This window comes from Procambarus clarkii, chromosome 35 (genome assembly GCF_040958095.1).
Source record: "Procambarus clarkii isolate CNS0578487 chromosome 35, FALCON_Pclarkii_2.0, whole genome shotgun sequence".
NCBI lineage: Eukaryota > Metazoa > Arthropoda > Malacostraca > Decapoda > Cambaridae > Procambarus > Procambarus clarkii.
The window spans coordinates 32977630-32992821 of NC_091184.1; positions in this window are offsets into that span (position 1 = coordinate 32977630).

Genomic DNA, 15192 nt, shown 5'->3' on the forward strand with positions numbered 1-15192 from the left:
TATACCTGAAGCTGGATTGAACATGTGTAGAAGAAAGTGTACTTCATAAATAGAATAAGATTTACATAGAATACCACAAAATGAATAAGCTAAATATGAAATTAATATTCTTGGCAAGAATATTATCTTCTGATCTTCTGCCGTTGTATCGGTAGAGATCAGAGCGGCCACCATAAGAGTCGGGATTTTAATCCTCGGAGAGACTTGGCAACGATTGATTCGTTGAGTTAGGATTTTAATCCCAGGTCAACCTCCGCCACGATTGGCTGCTAGAGTCAGAATTTTAATCCCAGGTGAGCCTCCGCCACGATTGGCTGCTAGAGTCAGAATTTTAATCCCAGGTGAGCCTCCGCCACGATTGGTTCTTTGAGGAGACGACCAACGCCTGTATCGCCTCCTGGGACATGCAGTCGTCCGTGGTGATGTATTGGGGTATTGGCTTGTCAGATGCTTTACATAAATCCCTTAGAAGCTATTCTCCTGGTAACCAGAGCGTGAATTTCTCTGGTGTTATTTCCAGAGAATAGAGGATCCCAGTCACCTCAAGAGCTTACAGAGTAACACAACTAGTTGAATTGTTACGAGAAACTCGAGACTCTGGCGGCAAACGTTTTCAGATATTTTAACATGACGTTGGGTTGTAGTGTAGATGACTAGACGGTGTGATGCCACAAGAACCGGACTGTATTTTCCGCTACAAGAACCTATGTGTTTTTTAGATCTTTATACGAAGCTTTCTTAAGTTATAGTTTCATTATTGTTAAATAATAATTTTAGAAGATGTATATGCAGACCTTTCAGTCGATGAGGAACTACGATTTAGAATTGAATATTGTGATGAAATTACATTTTGGGAAGAATATGCGGATAAAACAGAGGGACTGGAAACACTGGAAGTGACACCGAGGACACGGGTAATATCTGGGGAAAATACGTAAGCGATGAGTCACAATAACGTGGCTGAAGTATGTTGACCAGACCACACACTAGAAGGTGAAGGGACGACGACGTTTCGGTCCGTCCTGGACCCTTCTCAAGTCGATTGATCTGGGGACAATACCTTTGGGGTTTGGTCTTCCAGGGAAGTGTTACAGAGGAGATATGTGCATCAAGGCGCGCGCGTATGTGTACACAGTGACGCCAGTCTGACCGTGACGACGAGCTAGACCATTTGTGTTGCAAGTCACGGCGCAGCAGTGTTGCCGTGGCGTCCAAGAGGAAGTCACAGCACATCAGTGTTGCCAGGGTGTTGTGTCTCCCACTTCAAACACACTCCACGAGAAAATACACAATTTTATTGACCCAGTTGATGTCAACGCATCACAAACAAGTTACATATTTTTGTGTAGAATTTTTTAGCAACTTTTCACCATTTCGAAAGGCAAATTCTAAGAAAATGGTCTTTGACTTGTTTGATGAGAAATAAAGCCTTCTTCCAAGATCACTTACATGCTCCTTGGCCCGTCATATATTCTTTCCCTTCCCTGGATTACTATATATTCAACATAGAAAACACTGCAATGTTCGCAACATGAAACCTGTTTCGTTTTCAATGAACAGAACAATGTCATCTTGTAATTTACCAAGTCTCTTGGATCTGTTTTCCGACGGAACCTCTGTTGTGAGTATTTAAGAGATGGGGAGTTACTGTTACAGGTCCAGCTACTGACAGTCTATGAGTGCTCACAGCTACTGACAGTTAATGAGTGCTCACAGCTACTGACAGTCTATGAGTGCTCACAGCTACTGACAGTTAATGAGTGCTCACAGCTACTGACAGTCTATGACTGCTCACAGCTACTGACAGTTAATGAGTGCTCACAGCTACTGACAGTCTATGAGTGCTCACAGCTACTGACAGTCTATGAGTGCTCACAGCTACTGACAGTCTATGAGTGCTCACAGCTACTGACAGTCTATGAGTGCTCACAGCTACTGACAGTCTATGAGTGCTCACAGCTACTGACAGTCTATGAGTGCTCACAGCTACTGACAGTCTATGACTGCTCACAGCTACTGACAGTCTATGAGTGCTCACAGCTACTGACAGTCTATGAGTGCTCACAGCTACTGACAGTCTATGAGTGCTCACAGCTACTGACAGTCTATGAGTGCTCACAGCTACTGACAGTCTATGAGTGCTCACAGCTACTGACAGTCTATGACTGCTCACAGCTACTGACAGTCTATGACTGCTCACAGCTACTGACAGTCTACGAGTGCTCACAGCTACTGACAGTCTATGACTGCTCACAGCTACTGACAGTCTACGACTGCCCACAGCTACCAGTGTCTACGCTAAACCTAGGCTACATTTCTGAACACGGGATTCAATCCTTCACAAAAGCATATATATATAATTCACACGCGAACACATATAAATGTTTGTAAAAGGAAGATGTTTGGCAATGGTTGTAGGATATGCGCTTGATGACACCGTCACTGAACTTTGCACGGTGATTACTAACGGGTATGTGACCAGCATAACCTTACTGAGATCGACCTCATTGCTCCCATTAAAAGCTGGACGTCTCCCATAACAATCCCATGAGGTTCTTAGTAAAAATATCAAAACGAAAGTAAAGTATTTACAAAGGTTTCCTGTCCCAACAAAACGAAATTATTATTTTAACCTATGTTTAAACGAGGCTGCATTATGCAACGTTATTATTATTATTATTATTATTATTATTATTAATACCTTGTCATAACCATGATCACTAAATGAAGCGTTTTCCTCCTTGTTACATTTACAGTTAGAAAATACATATGGTTGATGTATTCGTCATTAACTGTTATATCACTCAAAATAATGAACGGCTAATGACCAAGAAGACAAATAGTTCCGTTAAAGAAAAGGCTAAAAGAATAAAACTGTAAATTATCCATAATGATCTGAACTATCACATTGAGACTCTGGTCTAATGGCTAAGAAAAACTCTTTACGTAGGAAGAGGAAAAGTGAGGGGGAGATAGAGAGCAAAATACAGATTAAAATACAGATGGACAGAGAACGAGAGAGAGGCGAGGGAACTATCAGGAAAGCGCCAAGCCATTACGACTCTATAGCACTGGGAAGGGGTCAGGATAAGGGTTTGAAATGGGACAGGGAGTGAGGGGGGGGGGGGAAAGGAATGGAGCCCAATCACTTGACCGTCGGCCAACCACCTGACCGTCAGTCAAGACGGTCTCTTCTCATCGGGAAGATAAAGGCTGGTATGAAAGCGAGAGAGAGAGAGAGAGAGAGAGACAGAGAGAGAGAGAGACAGAGACAGAGACAGAGAGACAGAGACAGAGACAGAGAGAGAGGGAGAGAGAGAGAGACAGAGAGAGAGAGAGAGAGAGAGAGAGTGAGAGACAGAGAGAGGGAGAGAGAGAGAGAGAGAGACAGAGAGAGACAGAGACAGAGAGAGACAGAGCGAGAGACAGAGCGAGAGAGAGAGAGAGAGAGAGAGAGAGAGAGAGAGAGAGAGAGAGAGAGAGAGAGAGAGAGAGAGAGAGAGAGAGAGAGAGAGAGAGAGAGAGAGAGAGAGGAGCCAGGTGAAGAAGTGATCACAGAGGAGACAATCTTCATACTAATGAGTGCGGCACAGGTAGCCTGGACCAAGGGGGGGGGGGAGAGTTAACAAGTTACTTAAGCATCTTGTCACCACTTTATTATCTGATTCCTACTTTATTACCGCTATTGTTATTATTATTGTCTTATTGTTATACGGGTTGGGACACCTGCAGGTATATGTGGAGGGGGCCCCTCCCTCCATCAAGGGACGTGGAGGGCCCCTCCCTCCATCAAGGGACGTGGAGGACCCCTCCCCCTCCACCAGGGACGTGGAGGGCCCCTCCCCCTCCACCAGGGACGTGGAGGGCCCCTCTCCCTCCACCAGGGACGTGGAGGGCCCCTCTCCCTCCACCAGGGACGTGGAGGGCCCCTCTCCTTCCACCAGGGACGTGGAGGGGCCCCTCTCCCTCCACCAGGGACGTGGAGGGCCCCTCCCCCTCCACCAGGGACGTGGAGGGCCCCTACCCCTCCACCGGGGACGTAGAGGGCCCCTACCCCTCCACCAGGGACGTGGAGGGCCCCTCTCCCTCCACCAGGGACGTGGAGGGCCCCTCCCACTCCACCAGGGACGTAGAGGGCCCCTCCCCCTCCACCAGGGACGTGGAGGGCCCCTCCCCCTCCACCAGGGACGTGGAGGGCCCCTCCCCCTCCACCAGGGACGTGGAGGGCCCCTCCCCCTCCACCAGGGACGTGGAGGGCCCCTAGCCCCTCCATCACAGCAACAAAGAGGACAATTCTCGCCGTAAACAAACAGTCACTTAGCCAGGCGCGTGAGACCCGTGTTGTCGTCTGGTCGAGGGGGGAAGAAGAGGGTAAACTCGAATCGCACAAGACCGAAAATCTTGCCTCTGTCCAGTGATTCATCGCTCTTATGTTCTTCTCGTCAGTTATGACCTTCTTCACCTTTGCTAAATAAGACAAAAGATTTTATATATATATATATATATATATATATATATATATATATATATATATATATATATATATATATATATATATATATATATATATATATATTTGGGGGTTAATAGCACAGAGGCTCCGTTGACAGAGGGCTGGAAATCGAGGCTTTTGACGGTGATCTACGTCCTTATGGTTCATTCTAAATGAGTTGTTTTTATCTGCCAAACAATGTATTAATGGAATATTATGAGGCATATAGTTTATGGTCTAAAGTGTCGGGGTCATGCTTGGGACTTTCGTCCTTAGCGTGTGTTTTAAGGGTGTTATTGTTGACTTTTAGTGACAGACAGAGCTACGAGGCACGCCTTTGGGGGGTTGGGGGGGGGGGGGGTTGAAGTGTGAGGCACATGGGGGGACACGCACATGGGGGGGACACGCACATGGGGGGGGGGCACGCACATGGGGGGGGGGGGACACGCACATGGGGGGGGGGACACGCACATGGGGGGACACGCACATCGGGGGACACGCACATGGGGGACGCGCACATGGGGGGACACGCACATGGGGGGACACGCACATGGGGGGACACGCACATGGGGGGGACACGCACATGGGGGGACACGCACATGGGGTACACGAACATGGGGGAGACACGCACATGGGGGGAAAACGCACATGGGGGGAAAACGCACATGGGGGGACACGCACATAAGGGAACACTTCTTTATCTGTATCTCTGTGTATCTTTGTCTCTAGCTCTCTTTATCTTTTTATTATTATTATTATATATTATTATTAGATTTAGCTACTCAGAACGAAGTGTCCATGTAGCACGGGCTATGGTGAGCCCGTCCTTCCTTAGACAATTACAAAGGCTTATATTCTCTTGGGGGGGGGGGGGGTGAGGTGGTACAAGAGATGCTTGAGATGAGCAAGTGGATGAAACAAAATGTGTATTAATAGACTATTACACGCATGAACATAAGCAGCTTATGTTGTTGCTGCTACTGTCTCTCTATGTTGGCTCGGGGTCTTGAAGTGGGTAGAATGTAATTATGTGTTACTTGGCTGTTGATTACTGGTTTTGACTTTTTTGATGTGTAGGGCCTCGCTGATGTCGAGTCCTGTGTTGTCATTATACCTGTCGATTATTTCAGTGTTGCTTGTTAAGATGTATATTATATATATAATATAATGAATATCTTATAGACAATGCTTATCAGAAGGCAAAAAACTAATTTCATCTAAGTTATCACATGTTTTTTATATTATATAATTTTTCTGCTGAAGAATATGTCTCTGATCATACACCATTTGACTGAACCTGTTGGGAAGGCGACGGGTCCTCCTGGTAAAAGTGTGTGTGTGTGTGTGTGAGCGTGTGTGTGTATGTATGTGTGTGTGTGTGTGTGTGTGTGTGTGTGTGTGTGTGTGTGTGTGTGTGTGTGTGTGTACTCACCTAATTGTACTCACCTAATTGTGCTTGCGGGGGTTGAGCTCTGGCTCTTTGGTCCCGCCTCTCAACCGTCAATCAACTGGTGTACAGATTCCTGAGCCTATTGGGCTCTATCATATCTACATTTGAAACTGTGAATGGAGTCAGCCTCCACCACATCACTTCCTAATGCATTCCATTTGCTAACTACTCTGACACTGAAAAAGTTCTTTCTAACGTCTCTGTGGCTCATTTGGGTACTCAGCTTCCACCTGTGTCCCCTTGTTCGCGTCCCACCAGTGTTGAAAAGTTCATCCTTGTTTACCCGGTCGATTCCCCTGAGGATTTTGTAGGTTGTGATCATGTCCCCCCTTACTCTTCTGTCTTCCAGTGTCGTGAGGTGCATTTCCCGCAGCCTTTCCTCATAACTCATGCCTCTTAGTTCTGGGACTAGTCTAGTAGCATACCTTTGGACTTTTTCCAGCTTCGTCTTGTGCTTGACAAGGTACGGGCTCCATGCTGGGGCCGCATACTCCAGGATTGGTCTTACATATGTGGTGTACAAGATTCTGAATGATTCCTTACACAGGTTCCTGAACGCCGTTCTGATGTTAGCCAGCCTCGCATATGCCGCAGACGTTATTCTCTTTATGTGGGCTTCAGGAGACAGGTTTGGTGTGATATCAACTCCTAGATCTTTCTCTCTGTCTGTTTCATTAAGTACTTCATCTCCTATTCTGTATCCTGTGCCTGGCCTCCTGTGTGTGTGTGTGTGTGTGTGTGTGTGTGTGTGTGTGTGTCCACATTGGACTACAGACTAAACTGATCCAAACACAGTGGAATTTAATCATTTACTCATTTATTTAACTCATTTACTTTTAATCATTCACTCATCGCTAATGAGTGAATGTAGCTCATAATCGTCTCAGCCTCGTGTATGTGACCTTTGTACCTGGTGGCAATGGTCCCAGCTCCGGCCAGATCTAAGATATGTGACAAATACTGATTTGAATACATTTTAGCAAGTCAGTATTTAATATGTATCCGTCGAGGACTCAACAGGTCCATTGTTTTGGCTAATGAGCTGTCGTCGACGGTAATTGGTGTCTGGAGCCTTGTTTCCTCACCACCCGCAGAGGCTCATTTACTCGTCGGATCTTTCGGACGAGGTGATTACACTTCTTACGCTCGTAAGAACCCGTCCTCGGGCCAGGCTCGTAGGAACCCGTCCTGAGGCCAGGCTCGTAGGAACCCGTCCTCGGGCCAGGGTCGTAGGAACCCGTCCTGAGGCCAGGCTCGTAGGAACCCGTCCTCGGGCCAGGCTCGTAGGAACTCGTCCTGAGGCCAGGCTCGTAGGAACCCGTCCTGAGGCCAGGGTCGTAGGAACCCGTCCTGAGGCCAGGCTCGTAGGAACCCGTCCTCGGGCCAGGCTCGTAGGAACTCGTCCTGAGGCCAGGCTCGTAGGAACCCGTCCTGAGGCCAGGGTCGTAGGAACCCGTCCTGAGGCCAGGGTCGTAGGAACCCGTCCAGAGGCCAGGGTCGTAAGAACCCGTCCAGAGGCCAGGGTCGTAGGAACCCGTCCTGAGGCCAGGCTCGTAGGAACCCGTCCTGAGGCCAGGGTCGTAAGAACCTGTCCTGAGGCCAGGGTCGTAAGAACCTGTCCTGAGGCCAGGGTCGTAGGAACCCGTCCAGAGGCCAGGGTCGTAAGAACCCGTCCTGAGGCCAGGCTCGTAGGAACCCGTCCTGAGGCCAGGGTCGTAAGAACCCGTCCTCGGGTCAGGCTCGTCCAAGCCGTGGCCGACTCTAGAGACGCATTCGTCAGTTTTAACGCACTGCGTTGCTGAGAACGATGTGGTTTTTGGAATAATAATATTGTGTAATACAATTTTATGTATAATTGGGGTTAAAATAGGTTAGGTTAGGTTAGGTTAGGTTAGGTTAGGTTAGGTTAGGTGTTTAGATTCTATTGGTAATTATGTGTAGTTTCAACCTGTCCTGAGGCTAGGCTTGTCCAGGTGGTGGCCAAAGCCATAGACGTATTTATCAATGGTAACGTAATGCGAATTCAAAATTTGTATTTTATAAATTATAAGGTAATATTATTACATACTGGAATGTGTTGAATAAGTAGGTCTAATCTAAGTTAGGTTGTATTGACCATTGTTGGTGCTGCCGTACGTGGGTGAGGCATTTAGAGCAACCCGTCCTCTTAAAAATAACGTCACTTTTGGCCCGTATGCGCCGCTATGGCTAAATTTCGACGTAATTTGAAATGAAATCGACTCACAAAAGTGACGTTCTGTTCCGTTTTCTATTTGACTTGTCCGGCGTACGCGCAGAGGTTATAAGAGGACACTTTAAATTAACGTTTTTCATAACGTTTTGAAACTTTATGAGAATTTCCTGCCCACCTAACCTATCAGAGGACCCTTAACTTACTGCTGTTGAAAAAAAAATCCCAAATTTATTTTCAATTTTTTTTCGTTTTCAAATTACGTCTAAATTCGGCCATACGGGCAAACGGCCAAAAGCGACGTTCTTTTTAAGAGGACAGGTTTGTCAGCTCTACTGCGTTTCGAGCAGACGACGTGAACGAATCGCTGCTCGAGAAACGTATGCACATCATCAGTTGGGAGTCGTGTGTAAACCGTTGTTGTTGTTATAGATTCAGCTACTCGGAACAAGTTCCAAGTAGCACGGGCTATGGTGAGCCCGTAGTGGACTTACCTGGCACAGGAGCGGGGCAAGTAGCACGGGCTATGGTGAACCCGTAGTAGACTTACCTGGCACAGGAGCGGGGCAAGTAGCACGGGCTATGGTGAGCCCGTAGTAGACTTACCTGGCACAGGAGCGGGGCTGTGTGTTCGTTTTTTGCGTGTGTAAACCGTTTTTCAATCTTAAACAGGGGGTTTGGCGGGTAGAGTAACGAGCATTTGGCCTCTGTCGATGCTCACATGTTGTGTGTTAGTAGTACGTGGGTAAGGCATTTACAGCAGCCCGTCCTCATCAACAATCACCAAATGCTTATTATTCCACCCGCCAACTTCCTTCTTGAGGTTATCTTGAGATGATTTCGAGGCTTTAGTGTCCCCGCGGCCCGGTCCTCGACCAGGCCTCCACCCGCAGGAAGCAGCCCGTGACAGCTGGCTAACACCCAGGTACCTGTTTTACTGCTAGGTAACAGGGGCATAGGGTGAAAGAAACTCTGCCCATTGTTTCTCGCCGGCGCCTGGGATCGAACCCAGAACCACAGGATCACAAGTCCAGCGTGCTGTCCGACCGGCTCCCTGCTTATGAATGAAAAATCGTCTACACACGAATCACAACTGATGACGTTTGAGCAATTCTGGAACAGTGCTTCGCCCTCTGCTCACAACGCTGTAAATGCTTCACCCAGGCGCTTCAAATACAAATAATCGCCAACAGAATGTAAATATCTAACCAAACCTAATCTACGCCTAACTGTACATGAAACCTTAATAAATAATTGTATTAATATAAATGAGAATAAACCTATTTTCCATAAGCAATACTTTAACATTGATGAATGCGTCTATGGGGGGATGGCCGCTGCTTTAATGAGCCTGGCCTGAGGACGGATCGGATATAGTGACACTTAGGCACACAACACGATTACACTGTTACACAGGTACAAAATCTGAAATAACTCATACATGCAGAAGCAGGATACGATGGCACTATGGTACAAATCATGGATTCGCGTGGATACAGATTCCGGATTCAAACCCCAGATTCAGCACCACAGATAAATCCTCTGAAAACAGACATTCAACCTGGAAGGAGACGCGTGGACTCGTGTACATAAACACCGATGTTGAACGCGTGTGGGAGAAGTCAGGCCGTGTGAGAAAATTAAGATCCTGAATCTTGTAGAGAGGCGAGAGTCGTCCCTAACTGGCGCTCCTTTCTGCCTCCACGCTCTTGCCTCGATTACTTTTGTTGGGTTACTGCTAGTGTCTTCAAGGGGATGTGTGTGTGTGTGCGTGTGTGCGTGTGTGTGTGTGTGTGTGTGTGTGTGTGTGTGTGTGTGTGTGTGTGTGTGTGTGTGTGTGTGTGTGTGTGTGTGTGTGTGTGTGTGTGTGTGTGTGTGTGTGTGCGCGCGTGTGCGTGTGCGTGTGTGTGTGTGTGTGTGTGTGTGCGTGTATGTGTATGTGTATGTGTATGTGTGTGTGTGTGTGTGTGTGTGTGTGTGTGTGTGTGTGTGTGTGTGTGTGTGTGTGTGTGTGTGTGTGTGTGTGTGTGGACGCGCTATATTGCGTATTTGTATTTTCAGGTTGAGATTAAGATTGATGAGTTCCGCGTTTTGTTTTTGTTTTTTAATTTATTGTATCACAAAGTTATTGCAGGCGATGAGTCACAATAACGGGGCTGAAGTATGTTGACCAGACCACACACTAGAAGGTGAAGGGACGACGACGTTTCGGTCCGTCCTGGACCATTCTCAAGTCGATTCGGTCCAGGACGGACCAAACCGTCGTCGTCCCTTCACCTTCTAGTGTGTGGTCTGGTCAAACTCCCAAAGTTATTGTTCACCACCAACTCACTATAACAATAGCTCTCTCGTTACTTGTTTCTGGCAACATTACTGGCAATAAATTCCTCCTTGCCAGCTTCCTGCAGTATATAAAATGTTAATATATCTTCGGGGCGATATTTTATAGTTGACGTCGCGAGGTATGTATTAAATCTGTTGTGTGGCGATAGCTGTATATCTCTGTTGAAGTATTCTGTACTATATCGTTAACACTCTCTCTCTCTCTCTCTCTCTCTCTCTCTCTCTCTCTCTCTCTCTCTCTCTCTCTCTCTCTCTCTCTCTCTCTCTCTCTCTCTCTCTCTCTCTTTAAACCATTAGGAGGGTGTTACCCGGCTGCGCCCGGGGTCTCTCTCTCTCTCCCCCCCCCTTCTCCTCTAGCATAGTACTCAGCACATGAGTCACATAAGAGCCAGCTGGGTATCCCGAGCAGCTGAGTCTGCTCCTACACGATGCCAGGATTACTCGGATGAATAATTCTCATCAATGAGTCTGCAGGGACTTACTGATGGCACGATTTCCCTCAACACCCACCATTTTTTTCCCCACCTTTTGTTGTCATCAATTTTAAAATGCCTGGATGAGTAAGTTTGTCGGCATTAATTGAGATTATTAAATTATACGTGAGTAATGATAAAACGCCCAAGCGTCCTGAAGGGAACATGTTTCAGAGAGAGAGAGAGAGAGAGAGAGAGAGAGAGAGAGAGAGAGAGAGAGAGAGAGAGAGAGAGAGAGAGAGAGAGAGAGAGAGACAGAGAGAGAGAGATAGAGAGAGAGATGCCATCAAGAAATTGCCAGATTTAACAACAGTGAGAATAATAGACAGGGGTAAAGTCCCTTCATATTAATATAATCGTATTGATCAACAGACCATTCATATCGAAGTTGGTCATTCAACACGAGCGAGAGGGAACTAGCAGTTTGTAACACGTTAACAACAACGCAGGCCAACTATTGAGAATGCAAAGTATTATATAATATGGCGATGTCAGACCACGAAGGAAAAAGTGAAACAGGAATTTCTTTGAGTACTTTCGTATTTAAGGAAATTCCTGTTTCAATTCTTCCTTCGTGGTCTGACACTTTCATATTTTTCATCGCGTGTTAATTTTCGTGATTTACACACACACACACACACACACACACACACACACACACACACACACACACACACACACACACACACACACACACACACACACACACACAAGGTTAAACGTGACTTACAGACCTGGTACAGACCTCCATCACATCATTAATTACCGAATGGCCTATCTAGAGTCAGGATTGACAGTCTCACAGGCACGACACTTCCCTAAGCTCAACCATCTGAGAATAACAACTTACTAGCGAACGAAGGAGGTAAGGAACTGGGAGGGGAAGAAAGCATGTAGTGGACATTATTCCGTTAGCTAGAGGACTCCTACTCTTCCTCAAACGAGAACTTCTGTTCCATCGAGAAGAGAGGGAGAGAGAGGGAAGGTGGTGAAGATGGAGGAAAATGGTGAAGAGTAGTGAAGGAGAAAGAAATTTGTAGATGGGAAACCCAGCAGTGCCCAGTTACAGTGATGAGGATGGTCGTATGTAGTGTAGATGGATGTAGTGTAGATGGTTAGTGTTGCAGGTGGAGTGTGGTGGACAGGGATACAATGATGAATGGTGGTGAGGGGTTAAGATAGTTACACGAGGAAGATAGTGTGTGTGTAGTAAAGCTGGTTTAGTGATGATAGTCGCTTGTACTGAACATGGGTATAGTACAGATGGTCGTGTGTGTATTTAAGATGAAGTGATGAAGACAGTGTGAAGTGGGCATAAGATTATACCTACAGGTGCATTAAAAAAATATGTTTCGCCTGGTGTAGACGTTCACCTGATCTCACCTGGTGTAGGCGTTCACCTGATCTCACCTGGTGTAGACGTTCACCTGATCTCACCTGGTGTAGACGTTCACGTGATCTCACCTGGTGTAGACATTCACGTGATCTCACCTGGTGTAGGAACACGTGTAATTCCACCACAGCAGAGATGACCAAGGTACACGCCCTCTCTCATCTGTTAACTTAACATTTTATATTTGTGACGGAAATGTTATTTATTCAAGACAGACAGACGCGCTGGGTTGAATATGCAGATGTTGGGTGAGGAACTGCAGGAGAGGCAGAGGTAGGGAGGGAGGAAGACAGGGAGATAAGGAGGCAGGGAGGTAGGGAGGTAAGGAGGCAGGGAGGTAGGGAGGTAAGGAGGCAGGGAGGTAGGGAGGTAAGGAGGTAGGGAGATAGGGAGATAAGGAGGTAGGGAGATAAGGAGGCAGGGAGGTAGGGAAGTAGGGAGATAAGGAGGCAGGGAGGTAGGGAAGTAAGGAGGCAGGGAGGGAGGTACAGGGTGTGGGAGGGGGAGAGAGAGGAGAGAAAAGAAAAGGAACGAAAGAGAGGGAGAAAGGAGATGTAAACTGAAGTGAGGTACAAAAAAAAGAGAGGTAGAAAAAAATATATATATGGAGGAAGGTAGACACGCCGAGAGGACAGACGGCGCGAGAAGCAACACTTGTTTCTTGTTTATGAATGAGGATCTGTCTGTCTGTGTCTGTCTGTCTGTCTGTCTCTTATTCTTCTCGCGTCTCTTCACGCTAACAGAGAATACACGACTATTAATAACAATACTACTACCACTAATAATAATATCATTATTATTATTATTATTATTATTATTATTATTATTATATTCCAAATTATAAAGTTAGAGAGCCAATTACCACCACGTCTTTTCCCGGGAAGATCATTCGTCAATAGGTTAACAACCAGGTACCCAATTACTGCTGGGTGAACAGGGGACGGTCAGTTGAGGATTGACCTCCAGTCTGTCCATTACTCCATCCAGAGAAACCACTCACGAGGCGCGAGGGCAGGTAATCAGGAGATAGTGCCAAGCCACTATGTCTATATAGCTCTTGAAAGGGTTATCAGGATAAGGATTTGGGATGGGACGGAGGATAGGAATGGTTCCCAACCACTTGGACGGTCGGGAATTGAACGCCGACCTGCTAGAAGTGAGGCCGTCGCTTGCCATCCAGTGTGCCTGGCTCGCGGCTGTTCAATTATATATAGAGCTGCTTTTCCTTCTTATACATCCTATATGTAACTATTTAGTTGGTTTAATATTGTTTAGATTACTCTTTAATTATTTTTACTCTCTTAAATTCCAATATAAAGGCTTATTTTTTTTTTTGGTGTGTGGCCCCTAGATATATATCTGTATTGGCAAAACATAATGTTTGACAGTTTTCCTGTTTGTCCAGGGTTGGAGGTCAGATGCTTGGGGCTACTCTCACTAAACTTTGCACAGTTACCGGTAGGGGTGATGGGATGGTCATAGGAGAAGGGTCGGTTCCATGCCCTTGTTTACATCTCATGGTGTTCACATACAAGTTTTATGTGAGTTAGTCGTGTTCAGTTACCACAACGCTACACGTGATTGAAGGTAGTGCTTCCTTTTTTTTGTAGAGCACTTTCTCGCTTCATGCAGGTCGGCGTTCAATCCCCGACCGTCCAAGCGGTTGGGCACCATTCCTTCCCCCCGTCCCATCCCAAATCCTTATCCTGACCCCCTTCCCAGGGCTATATAGTCGTAATGGCTTGGCGCTTTCTCCTAATAGTTCCCTTCCTTTCTTATCTTTGTCAACTTCGTCACTTTCTTTATCTTTACCTTATAACGTTATCTCGTCGGTCTGTTTACCTCTGAGCATCACCATCAAGTCTGTTTAGCTTACTAAAATCATCATTGTCACAATCTAAGTGGCTTCGTACAAGTATAGTTAGTAACAGGTTATAAAAAGCTCAGTTTAGTGTGTTGATTAACAAGCAGTTAGTGAAGGAAGGAGCCAGTTGACAAGTCTTAGAGTTCTGTGAGTCAGTGAAGTAGTTGGCTTTGTCCACAAGTCTTAACAACTTCGCTTTGTCCACAAGTCTTAACAACTTCGCTTTGTCCACAAGTCTTAACAACTTCGCTTTGTCCACAAGTCTTAACAACTTCGCTTTTACTTCGTTTTTACTTCGTAAATTGGACAGATTTTGTTTGTTTTGTTTTTAAGCGGGTTAAAGCTTTTCAAACGACCCCGTTCTCGTTTTCTTTGATGCCTCGTGGGCAGGACTTAGCTGTTTTTCTCACCGAATTTTTTAAATTATTTCAGCAATCAGCGCCTGTCTGGTGTTTCATGTCTTGGGGTCGTGCCTCGCTGGAGAGTGAGAGCTGGACACGCTCTCACACCCGACGCTCTTTCCCTGCTCTCATATTTCCAGCTTAGCATTATACTTTTATTGTTTACGAGAGATTACAAAGCAATTTGTATAATTACAGTTGACAATTGATGTGAATGTCTTATACGAACTCGTTATTGATTGCAGAAGTTGGGTTGGAAGGCGGGGCATTGTGTGGTGACCCAGGCTTCAACTAGGATACCACGAGCTGACTAAATCACCTTGTTATCATTCGCACCGTCCTTGTATGTGGGATCATCATTCATCATCATCATCATACTCGCTGTGTCAAGCCACCCTCCCACCCCCCTCGTTGTCCCCGGTAAGCCTGGCAGCTTGACACCTGTTGAATAGAACAAAAGGTTCACCAACTAAGTAGCGAAGACACCTCCACCAAGCCACACAGAGCAGCTCGTCTGAACGAGGCCAACAGCTACACCACTAGCCTCCTGCCGCGGTATAAGAACTTAAGATCAACACCAACAAC